Below are 12304 nucleotides of genomic sequence, written 5' to 3'. Positions count from 1 at the left end.
TGAGCCCCGGATGGGCACAGCTGTGCCCCCATAAGTGCCTTGGGCTTTGTGAGTCTCGCTGCTTTGCTCCAGCTGCCAGGCTGTTGGCCTGACTTGGGTCTGTTGTGAGAGTTCATGACTCTGAGTCTGTTTGCCTGTGGATTGCACCCCGTTCCTTCCATTTCGGGATTGGAACCCTGTCCTCCTCCAACGAGGGGAGGGGTGCGGTGGGGGTGGTGTGTTACTAATCGTTGGTGAGCCCCAAGGAGTCCTTCACTGCCCGTACCGTATGATGCGCGGTGACGCCTCCTTGGGTACAGACGAGGAGCCACCCACCGTACTGCCGGTCAGTGAGGGGCAGGGATGTCAGCGGCCTTGCTTAGGGCATAAGGTCACTGCTCTTTCTCCGTCCTCCCTTTTCAACCGCTCTGTGGCCTCGGGCCTAAAAGTTCCGTCTCTTGCACGGAGCATAGACGTGGGCAGCTTTTCAAAGGCAGAACGTTCTGCTGTTGTGCACAGCTTACTGGGTTGCTGCCTAGCCTGTATATTGACCAGGGCCGACTGGCGTCCGCCATTGCACTACTTGGTTTCTGCGTACCCCGTGCCCGTTCCCATCCTCAATTGCTCCGTTACTTCCTCCTCTGGTGTCTGATTCATGTTTTCAGGACACGTGAACACTGACATATTTGACACCTCTGGATTGAGCTCCAGTTGGCCTAGGAGAATTTAGTTGTGCACTGTGCATAAGCGTGGTATGCAAGGTAGCATCAGGGACATGCGGGTGTCTGTCATGTCCACGGGGTCCTTCCTGCCCCCTTCATTCTGAAATCTCTCTGCAAATGCTTTGCTTATCCACACGCTAGGGACACAGCTATATACGGTTTCCTGCAGGCCTCGGGCACCTTGGGTCTGCAGAACTCCTGCACCTGGCGGACCTGAGTTTACATACCCTCGGGCCGACACTTCCCGCTTGTGCCCTCCCCCCACCCCTTCACCTCATAACTGCAACTCTCGCCTCAGGTCGCTTGCACGCCTCGGTCTTAAATTTCAGCTTCCACACAAACGGGTGATCCCATCCAGTAGGCCTCCTTCTGGGACTGACTTCTTTCTCTTTAGCACAGTGTTTTTTTTTTTTTTTTTTTTTTTTTTTTTTTTAACGCAACTACGTTGAATGTAACTTCTTCAGGGCTCTCCCCACACACAGTTACAGCGAACACCTTAGACTGGGGGGGACCCTGGTCGGCCGATAACATGGGCTTGGTTGGCGTAAAGTGAGAGGGGCCCACTCGCGGCTGTCTGTCATGAGTCCACGGAAGGGCATCATACAGCATACAAGATACAGCTCTGTGCGTGCTCAGCTGAGGAACGCAAAAGGATGCCTATTTGGACGCATTTGTCTTTGGGGCCCCATAGGCAACCCAGAGTACTTCCATACGCAAATCCTGCTCTGGTGTTTGTTATGCATGTACTCTACGGGGTGCCTTATTTCAGGCCAGCAGCTTAACGGACTCAGGGACCCGCTTCATTTCGGCAGGCCGGAATCCCCTTGACATAGAGCCCCGCCTCCCACCTCCATCCCACCGCCACCGCTCTGGACCCACAGACTCATCCTCCCACTCCTTCTCCTTATGTCTTGTGAAAATTTTCTGGGTATTGGTGCCGAACATCACCTGCACGTTACAGTAGTTTATCTCTGAACCTGTGGAACATATCACGCACCGCCTTCTGGCCTCCGCGCATCCAAAGCGGAAGCTGGCTCTTCCTCTTCCTGAGGATCTCTGGTGTGTGATGGGTCAGTCCCACCTCTGTAGGCTGCCAAGAGACGCGTCTCTGCCTCACAGGCTCACTGGCCTGGGTGTCTCTTGGGAGCGTGCCTTCTGCTAGGAGCACATTGGGCTCCTTGGATGTGCAGAGTGAGTGTTGTGGGTCAACTTGCAAAGCCCTGTCACATTAGGTCTTCCTGCACTTGCTGCATGACTAACTCCCTCCCAACTCTCTCTGGAGTTCCCGACTCATGCCTGCCGGTGGTGGGCCTGAGGGTTTCCGGCAGCCCTCTGTGGAGCCCTTCACTTCATTTTGTTGGGGCTTTGCCTCTCCATCTCACCCCACATGACCTCGTGGTATCTGTCTGCAGGTGCACTGGTGCTTTCAGATCTCCTCTTGACCTTCAGGAAGGGATGTTTCCTGTAAGGCTGTGGGCATTGCAATGTACAGAATTCAGCCTCCCTCCCTGCCTCCGCCCGTCCTCACTCCCGCCCTCTCTGCCTCTCCCTCCCTCCCTGTCCCCATGCCCCCCTCCTCCTCTGCCCTCCTCTCTCCCTCGCACCCCCTTCTCTCCCTCCCTGATCCTCTCCCTCTGCCCACCCTCTCTCCTCCTCTCCTTCTCCACACTGCTCCTCCTTCCCCCCTCCCTGTCCAGCCCCCTGCCCTCCAGTCAACTTTAACTCCAAGGATGCACTGTTTTTGGTGCACTCTTTCCTTGGAACCCTCCTTTAGTGTCTTGAGCAAGTTTAAAAGAGCTAATTCAGTTTGGCCTGTAGCAGTAAACCCACAGTCTGGGCTGTGTCAGGGACAGTCTCAGAAAATTGTGCTTCTCCCCTGCAGATGACTGGGCATTGTTATCACTGCAGGATCCCTCGTTTGCATTGATGAGTAGAGTTTGAAACGGTGACATACTACCACCCAGAACCTTGCACTTCACCCGATGGGGGTTCCTCCAGCCTTTTTCCTGTCAAAATCCCCCCCTCCTGCCACGGGCAGCCCGACCCATTCCTCTTACGTATTTGAGGCCCTCCCACAATGCAACACCAACGCCCTCGCCCTTGCCATCACCCACTGGGGCTTCCTGGCACCTCAGGTGGCTTGGATCGTACATATTCCGGTATGCGTCCCTGCAGCAGACCGGCATGAGGTGTGGGGCTGTCGCAAAGGCCCTGTGAGTACCTGAGAAAGGGCAGGGTGTGCTGGCAGTGCTTAATTTGACATCCCCTCCCTGGCTGGCACTCCACTCAGTGACAGACAGACCAAGGAAGAACTTGCAGCAGAGCTGAGGCACACAAGACAACCATGGCTCCTCAGGAAGGTGGATAAAAGCAGGCTCCGTGCATCATTATGCTGGAGCTCAGACATCCCTGGCAGTTATGGTGAGGCAGGAAGGAAGACACAGGCAAAGGGTGCGTGGAAGTCAGACAAGGAGGGAGAAAGCAAAGATGAAGGGCCCGACAGAGGAGAGTACGGGGGGAGCGAGTCCTACCAGTGCCTCCGATGAAAGAACACACTTGGAGTTACTCTTTAGGCTACGTGGCCAGCCCATTAGCATGCCACGGAGTCCCAATCCCGTATCTCACCAGGGCTATGCCACTGGTTGTGTAAGCACGGATGTGGCCTCGGACCTTGGCTCCTTGCTAATTTCAGGCCAATTATCTGTGTGTGGTTCCTCTCTTTTTAGGAGAGGCGGGTCCTTGGGGCGGGGAGGTCCCTGCATCCCAGATCCTGCTGGGCAGCCTCCTGACTCCCTCCCACACCAGGCGGGGCAAGGGGGGAAAGCAATATTGACAGCCATGTGGCAGTGGTTGGAGCACCATCTGATGACTTCAGGGGTTCCCCCCGGTGTGACTAAGAAGGGGCCGGGTGTGGTTTCCAGGGCGGCGGGTGGTCACCCTATTGAGCCGCTGGGTTTGAATTCCCCGGTGCCAGAAGCGTGTTCCCAGGGGAACTGATGAGAGGGTGAACACGAGGTTTGTGATAGCAGGGACCTCGGGAATGGCCTGGGATGTGTCAGCGAAGAAAATGGCCAGGGTCCAGGCACGGACGCCACCCCTGAGGAAATGCATGGGTGGGCTGGCTGCCACGGGGGCAAGGGGTGAGGCCGGCTGCGGCCACGCCACCTGCCGTGCCCCTGCTTGGTCCCCGGGCCCGGTCAGCATCCTGGGCATGAGGCCAGGGTTCCATCCCGCCAAGGCCACAATTATCCCCCGCTCCGCCACCCAGACGCCACCACGCCCCAAGCCTTTGTGCGCATGTGTCCCTCAGGCCCGCGGCCTCTGATAGGTGCCGGTCTCCAGCCGTGAGCGCCAGAGCTCCAACTGCCGGCCGCCTGCGGGAGCTGCGTGCTCACCCTTCCAGCTCCTTTGCTGCGTGGCTACCGCGGTTCGGGTCCACGGCCCCACGGAGAGCGAGGCGGGATCCTGGGAAGGTGGGGCTGCCCCGGAATCGTGGACCACCTTAGTGCACGGAGAGGGTCGTGGTTTGGCTGCTGTGGAGGAGCACCGGAAGGAGGGCAGCAGCAGAGCCACGGCCATGGCCATAAGCGAAGGTGGGAGTGGGCCCACAATCCCTATAATGCACAGCAGAGGAAGGCGGGGCATGGCGCGGTGAGAACGCAGGGTCTGAGACCTGTCCATACCGGGTCTGAGTGGAAGATGTGGGCCGAAGCTTTGGGGCTGCAGCACTCCCAACAGCCTTGTGGGCTTCAAGGAATACTTTTGCAAGTAGTGTAGCCCAAAGCCCCCTTGGCTCAGAGCAGATATTGGAAGGAAACCTTTGCTGGGTACATGGGGCTGGCGGAGAGGCTGCCCGCCCCCCTTCTCTGTCCTTCAGAGCCTGCGTGGTTTTCCAAAGAGTTCAGGGCAGACCCACAATCTCGTCTGCACGCGGGTTGCCAAGTCAGTCAGCGGGCCGCCTCGCTTCAGCCGACCACGGGAACCCAGACACAGCGTTTCCTGGGTGCTGCAATCTCTGTCTCCACAGGCCCCACACAGCCAGGCCAAGGCCCCAGGCGTAGGCGTCTACATGCACCTTTCCTCCCTGCCTGTCTCTCCCCCTCTGTGTCCTTGCCCGCCCTCTCCCACTGTCCTCCCTGCCCTCCTTCTGTGTCCCTTCCTCCCGGTGTGGGGTTTCTGTCCCTCTCTCTCTTTTTCTTTCCCTCCTGCCGCTGACAATGGCAGGAAAACCCTTGCACTGTATGTGCACAGCCGTGCTCCAGGTGAGCCGAGCGGCCCCCTTCTGGTCACTGGAGGCCCCTCAAAGCCACAGGGCTTCAGGCAAACACACAAGCAAACACAGCCGTGAGAGTGGGATGGAGCACATCCAGCCATCCAAAGCAGTGACTACCTGCAGGCCACATGCACAGGCCAGGGGGACATAGGAACAGAGAGCATTCAGGCCCTTGGCCTTGCTCAGTTGGGGGCAGGCAGGCGCAGAGGTGCTGGAAGCCAAGGGACACGCCAGGGTTGAGCCGTTGGGAAGAAAGGGCAGGAGCTGACGAGGTTGGGAGGGTGGCAGTGATTGGTGTTTCTACACATGTGCTGTTCGGGTCCCTTGCTCTCAGCCGGGAAGGGCTGGGTCACTCCTGGCTTTCCTTCCGTAGCACGTGCCGGCGAGGCTCCTTGACCCAAGGCAGATCCTGAATCACCCCAAGATGTTAGCCATGACGGGTGAGCAGGACAGAGACATGATCAATTTGGAGGTCAGTTCTGGGAGACGGAGGCTGGGGCAGGCCCAGTGGGAGCGGGGTTTGAGCAGGAAGGGGCCCGGCAAAGTGGTTCAGAGTGGCAGCCAGGCAAGAAGTTCAGGACAGGTAGAGACATATTCCCACGTGCCTTCCTCTTCCTTCAGGAGGCCAGGTGGAAGAATTGTGCCATCCCAGGTACTGCTGCAGATTGATGTTTTTCTTTGAGAACAACCCCTACTTCCAGAACAAAGTGATCATGAAGGACTATCACCTTAGCATTGCCGGTAAGAGTGGGCTTGAGCTTTGAGGATGGTGGGGGCGGGCAGGGGGGCACTTGGGAGAGGCAGGGGAGGTGCACGTGTGGCCCCCGGGTGGGGGCCGGGTTGGCAGCCAGGATAGGATAGAGAGAGGCTGGGAGGTTGAGAGGGAGAGAGGGCGAGAGGCCGTGGGTCCTAGGCCGTGGAGAGCCTCTTCTAAATTTTCCCTTCCTGCAGGATTTAAGGCGTCTCGTTCCACACCAGTCCAGTGGTTCTGGGACATGAACGTGCAGCTGCCAGCCACAGGCATGGCACCACCAGCCTTAACTTCTTCAACTGGTTGTGTGACCCCAGCTGCCCAGGGTCTAACTGGATCGCTGAGGTGGGGACCCTGCGGCCTTCTTCAGCAGCGCTGATGCCCGAGCCCCAGCTTCTTGGGAACGAGTTCGGACCCCGTGTTCAGCTGGCCTGTTAACCCTATCAGGTTGTCATCGAGGACCTGTGGTCCAATCCCCTGCAGTACTACCCGAGGCAGGAAGGCAGCCAAAGGGAATGAACTGAGACGAGGGCCTGTCGGTGAGAAACCAGGGGCGCTGGGTCCTGACATATGTGTGTGGAGGTGCCGGGGGACAGGCAGTTTAGCGGCGGGGAAACTGAGGCTCAGGCGAGGCTGGGCCCCAGCTTTCCCAGGAAGTGGTTGGCAGGGTGAGAAGGGATCCTGGGGGAACTCAGGGTACACATCCAGGCGGGTGCATCCATGCGGGCAAGTTCAGGACCCCAGGCTGGCAGCCGGAACGTCCCAGTTCACTCGGGAGAAGTGAGGCTTCTCCATCCTGTTTCTCTGAACTCTCACCCATGCCCGTCGACCCACTATCAGTCCTCCTGCCGCTCGTTTAGTTGGGGATATCCTGACAGTCTTGGGAGTGGGGTTCCCTTGCTCCATTCCCTCTCCTGTGCCCAGAATCCCAGACTTCATTCCATGTTCCCGACCACCCCATGGCCTCCCACAGCCACATGTCCATTCATGGGAATGGCACTGGCCCATGGGCTGGGGTCTCATGAGGCTCTAGCTGAGGAGGAACAGGGATCCCACGAGGACAGAGGACACCCTCAACACTGCCTTGGCTATCCTTGGTATTATGCAATTTCACAAATCCCTAACGTGTGTGTGTGTGTTTGTGTGTGTTTGTATGTGTGTGTCTGGGGTATGGGCGCTGTGTGGACATGTACACCGCAGAGCATCAGAATCTGACCAACAAGAATAAGTCGAGGAGGCATCCACCACTGTGAGGGATTGGTGGACAAGTCTACATGGTCCTCCGCCTGCATAGGACAGAAATGGGGGAAATGATCCCCAGTGGCAACTCTGGAGAATATCCAGCACCTATGTAGGGATGACGAGAGAGGCATAAACAAGTTAAGAATCTCTTTGCATTTGTGTGTGGGTTTGTACTTGGAGCCAGGACATGGCAAGGAGGCAGTCAGCCTGGTGGGACCCTCCAACCCATGGCCTGTGAGATTCCATGTGTGGCAGTGATGTTCGCCATGGGGGCAGGCAGGGCATGGCAGTGCTTGGCATGCAGACAGAGCACCGCCCATCCTAGGCAGGGTCTAGGAGGAGGACAGAGAAAGGCAGACATCTGTTCATGGGAGCCTTGTCTTTTAGGCCAGGGCACACAGGCAGGGAAGTGAGCATGCTTATGTGCAAGATGCGTGTGTTTGTGTGTTATGTGATATGAGTGTGTGTGCATGCACACGTGTGCATGTACGTGGGTGTGTTCACCCACGTGCATGCCTGTGGGCCGCAGATTGTGTGCATGTGTGTGTGGGTCCAGACGTGTGTGTGTGGAAGGTACCGGTGGACAGCCAGTTTAGTGGTGGGGAAACTGAGGCTCAGAGGCGCCTGAGTCCCAGCTGGCCCAGGGAGCAGTTGGCAGGGTGAGAAGGGAACCTGGGGGAACTCAGGCACACATCCAGCAAGGTGCGTCCATGCGGGCAAGTTCAGGCACGCCAGCCTGGCAGCCAGAATGTCCCAGGTCACTGGGCAGAGGCAAAGCCTCTCCACCCCATTTCTCGGAACTGTCACCTGTGCCTCTCAGCCCCTCTGTCAGGCCTCCTGCTGCTCGTTCAGTTGTGGATGGCCTGACATTCGTTGGGAGTGTGGCTCCCTTGTTCCATTCCCGCTCCTGTGCCGAGAATTCCCCACTTCCCTCCATGTTCCCGACCACTGCATGGCCTCCCACAGCCACATGGCTATTCTTGGGAATGTCCCTGGGCCATGGGCTGGAGGCTCCTGAGGCTCTAGCTGAGGAGGAACAGGGATCCCATGAGGACAGAGGACACCGTCAACACGCCTTGGCTATCCTTGGTATTATTCAATTTCATGAATCCCTAGTGTGTGTGTGTGTGTGTGTGTGTGTGTGTGTGTGTGTGTTTCCGAGATGAATTGTGTATTCTTCTGTACTAGAGAAGGTTTGTGTGTGATGTGGGTGTGGGACTACACATGCCAAAGTGTCTGTGGGGGTTGGAATGGTCAGCGCATATGCCAGTGAGCCAGTGACTCTGTGTGGAGTGCATGTGTGTGTGTGTTTGCGTGACCACGTGCATGTGCGTGTGTTGTTGCAGATCAGTGTGCATTCCTGTGTGATGCAGACCATATGTTTCTGTTCCCTTTGGTTATCCTGAGGGCTGGTGTGTGTGCGTGTGTGTAGGTGAGGGCCAGTTGTGTATGCATAGTGCCTAAAACCATGTGTATTTGTTGCATGTTTGTGTGTGTGAGTTCTAAGGCAGAGGGGTTTGTGTGTGATAGTGCTGGGTCACTGGTGTATGGCTGTGCCAGAAGACATCTGTGAGTGTTGTGCACGTGTACGTGAGCACAACTGTGTGAGTTTGCACAGGCAAGTGTGCATGCCTGTGTGCAGGACATGTGTGTTTTGTGTATGTGATCTGAGTGTGTGTGCATGCCCACTTGTGCGTGTAAGTGGGTGTGTGCAGCCACATGCATGCCTGTGGGCCGCAGATTGTGTGCATGTGTGTGTGCACACATACGTCTGTAGAGAGAGAGGGAGCGGAACCTCTCTGCATGGGTTTGTGTTTGTGTGCATGCCTGCAGCCATGTACTTTCCCGAGTGCTGAGCCCGGGTGTGTTGGAGTGTGTCATGTGCGTGTGTATGCATGAGCTCATGTGTGTGTTTTGTGTCTCTGTGTGTTTCCAGTTACAAGTGATTGTGACTGGAAAGTGTGTGCTCCTATGTTCTCATTACTATTATTGATGCTGCTGTGGTTATTGAGCCAGCAGGATAGACATATTCTTCTCTAGTGCCCATGGAACATTCTCCAGAATAGATCACATCCTAGGTCATGAATCAGGTCTTAACCAGTAGCAAAAATTGGGATCATTCCCTGCATATTTTCAGACCACAATGCTTTGAAACTAGAACTCAATCACAAGATGAAAGTCAGAAAGAAAACAAATACATGGAAGCTAAAGAGCATCCTACTTAAGAATGAATGGGTCAACCATGAAATTAAGGAAGAATTAAAAAAATACATGGAAATCAATGAAAATTAAAACACAACTGTTGAAAATCTTTGGGATATAGCAAAGGCAGTCTTAAGAGGAAAGTATATAGCAATACAAGCCTTTCTCAAGAAACAAGAAAGGTCTCAAATACACAACTTAACCCTACACCTAAAGGAGATAGAGAAATAACAGCAAAGAAAGCCTAAACCCAGCAGGAGAAGAGAAATAATAAAGATCAGAGAAGAAATCAATGAAACAGAAACCAAAGAACAGTAGAACAGATCAACGAAACTAGGAGATGGTTCTTTGAAAGAATTAACAAGATTGATAAACCCCTGGCCAGACTGATCCAAAAGAAAAGAGAAATGACCCAAATCAACAAAATCATGAATGAAAGAGGAGAGATCACAACCAACACCAAAGAAATACATACAATTATAAGAACATATTATGAGCAAATCTATGCCAGCAAATTAGATAACCTAGAAGAAATGGATGAATTCATAGAGATGTATCAACTACCAAAATTGAACCAGGAAGAAATAGAAAACCTGAACAAACATATAACCACTAAGGAAATTGAAACAGTCATCTAAAATCTCCCAACAAACAAAAGCCCAGGGCCAGATGGCTTCCCAGCAGAATTCTACCAAACATTTAAAGAAGGATTAATATCTAGTCTCCTGAAATTGTTCCAAAAAATTAGAAATGGAAGGAAAATTTCCAAACTCATTTTATGGGGCCACAATTACCTTGATCCTAAAACCAGACAAAGACCCCATCAAAAAGGATAATTACAAACCAATATCCTTGATGAACATGGATGCAAAAATTCTCACCAATTTACTAGCCAATAGGATCCAATAGTATATTAAAAGGATTATTCACCATGAACAAATGGGGTTTATCCCTGAGCTGCAAGATTGGTTGAACTTCCACAAATCAATCAACATGATACAATACATTAACAAAAGAAAGAACAAGAATCATATGATCCTCTCAATAGCTACAGAAAAAGCATTTGACAAAATACAGCATCTTTCTTGAACAAAACTCTTCAGAGTATAGGAATAGAGGGTACATACCTCAATATCATAAAAGCCATCTATGAAAAACCTATAGCGAATATCATTCTCAATGGGGAAAAGCTGAGAGCTTTTCCCCTAAGGTCAGGAACGCGGCAGGCATGTCCACTATCACCATTGCTATTTAACATAGTATTAGAAATCCTAGCCAGAGCAAACAGACAACAAAAAGAAACCAAGGCATCCAAATTGGCCAAGAGGAAGTCAAACTCTCACTCTTTGCAGATGATATGATACTGTATGTGGAAAACCCAAAAGATTCCACCCCTAAACTTCTAGAACTCATACAGGAATTCAGTAAAGAAGCAGGATATAAAATCAATGCACAGAAATCGGTGGCATTCCCATACATCCACAACAAGACAGAAGAGAGACAAATCAAGGAGTCAATCCCATTTACAATTGCACCCAAACCCATAAGATACCTAGGAATCAATTTAACCAAAGAGGCAAATGATCTGTACTCAGAAAACTATAAAATACTCATGAAAGAAATTGAAGAAGAAACAAAGAAAATGGAAAAATTTTCCATGCTCATGGATTGCAAGAACAAATATTGTGAAGATTTCAATGCTACCTAGAGTGATCTACACATTCAATGCAATCCCCATCAAAATACCATCCACTTTTTTCAAAGAAATGGAACAAATAATCCTAAAATTTGTGTGGAACCAGAAGAGACCCTGAGTAGACAGAGGAATGTTGAAAAGGAAAGGAAAGCTGGCAGCATCACAATTCCAGACTTCCAGCTCTATTACAAAGCTGTCATCATCAAGACAGTATGGTACTGGTACAAAAACAGACACATAGTTCACTGGAACAGAATAGAGAGCCCAGAAATGGACCCTCAGCTCCATGGTCAACTAATTTTTGACAGGCAGGGAAGAATGTCCAATGGCAAAAAGTCTCTTCAAAAAAGAGTGTTGGGATAATTGGACAGCCACATGCAGAAGAATGAAAATGGACCATTTCCTTATACCACACACAAAAATAGACTCCAAATTGTTGAAAGACCTAAACATGAGACAGGAGTCCATCAAAATCCTAGAGGCAAACACAGGTAGCAACCTCTTCAACCTAGCCACAACAACTTCTTCCTAGAAACATTGCCAAAGGCAAGGGAAGCAAGGGCAAAAATGAACTATTGGGATTTCATCAAGATTAAAGGCTTTTGGCACAGCAAAGGAAACAGTCCACAAAACCAAACGTCAACCAACAGAATGTGAGAAAATATTTGCAAATGACCTATCAGATAAAGGCTATTATCCAAAATCTATAAAGAATTTATCAAACTCAACACCCAAAGAACAAATAATCCAATCAAGAAATGGGCAGAAGACATGAACAGACATTTTTCCAAAGAAGACATCAAAATGGCCAACAGACACATGAAAAAGTGCAGCTGTGTGTGTTTGCACAGGCAAGTGTGTATGCCTGTAGGGCAGATCAGTGAGTTTGAGTGTTATGTGACCTGGGTGTGTGTGTAAGCACAGGTGTGCGTGTAAGTGGGTGTGTGCAGCCACATGCATGCCTGTGGGGCGCAGATTTTATGTTTGTTGGGCGCGTGTGCGTGTGTGTGAGAGCGAGAGAGAACCGTGCCTGTATGCATGCGTTTGTGTCAATGTGCGTTTGTGCGGCCATCTTCATTCCCTTGTGTTGAGCTGGGTATGTGGGTGTGCGTCGTGTGTGTATGTTTGCATGAGCTTGTGTGTCTGTTGCATGTCTCTGTTTCGAGGGACGTGTGAATGTGAGTGTGTGGCCATAAACACATGGCTGTGTGTCGAGACCACATGCGTGTCTGTCGTGTTTCCAAGCGTTTGCATATGCACACGTGTGTATATGTGTGTGTGTAGGCTCCAGTAAGCAAAGTAGAGGACTGTGGGATTTCCAGCTCTGCCGATTATGGAGAAAGGGGCAAGCGGCCAAAGGCCACTACGTCCCTCTGGACACAGAGGCCACGTGTGTATTCCATGGTTCTTCAGGGGTCTGTCCCCCTCTCGATGCATAG

Source organism: Eumetopias jubatus, unplaced genomic scaffold, assembly GCF_037043125.1.
Source record: "Eumetopias jubatus isolate StellerSeaLion01/CBP00866 unplaced genomic scaffold, mEumJub1_p1.0 scaffold_112, whole genome shotgun sequence".
NCBI lineage: Eukaryota > Metazoa > Chordata > Mammalia > Carnivora > Otariidae > Eumetopias > Eumetopias jubatus.
The sequence above is the reverse complement of the archived record's forward strand: the minus strand, read 5'-3'. Positions refer to the sequence as shown.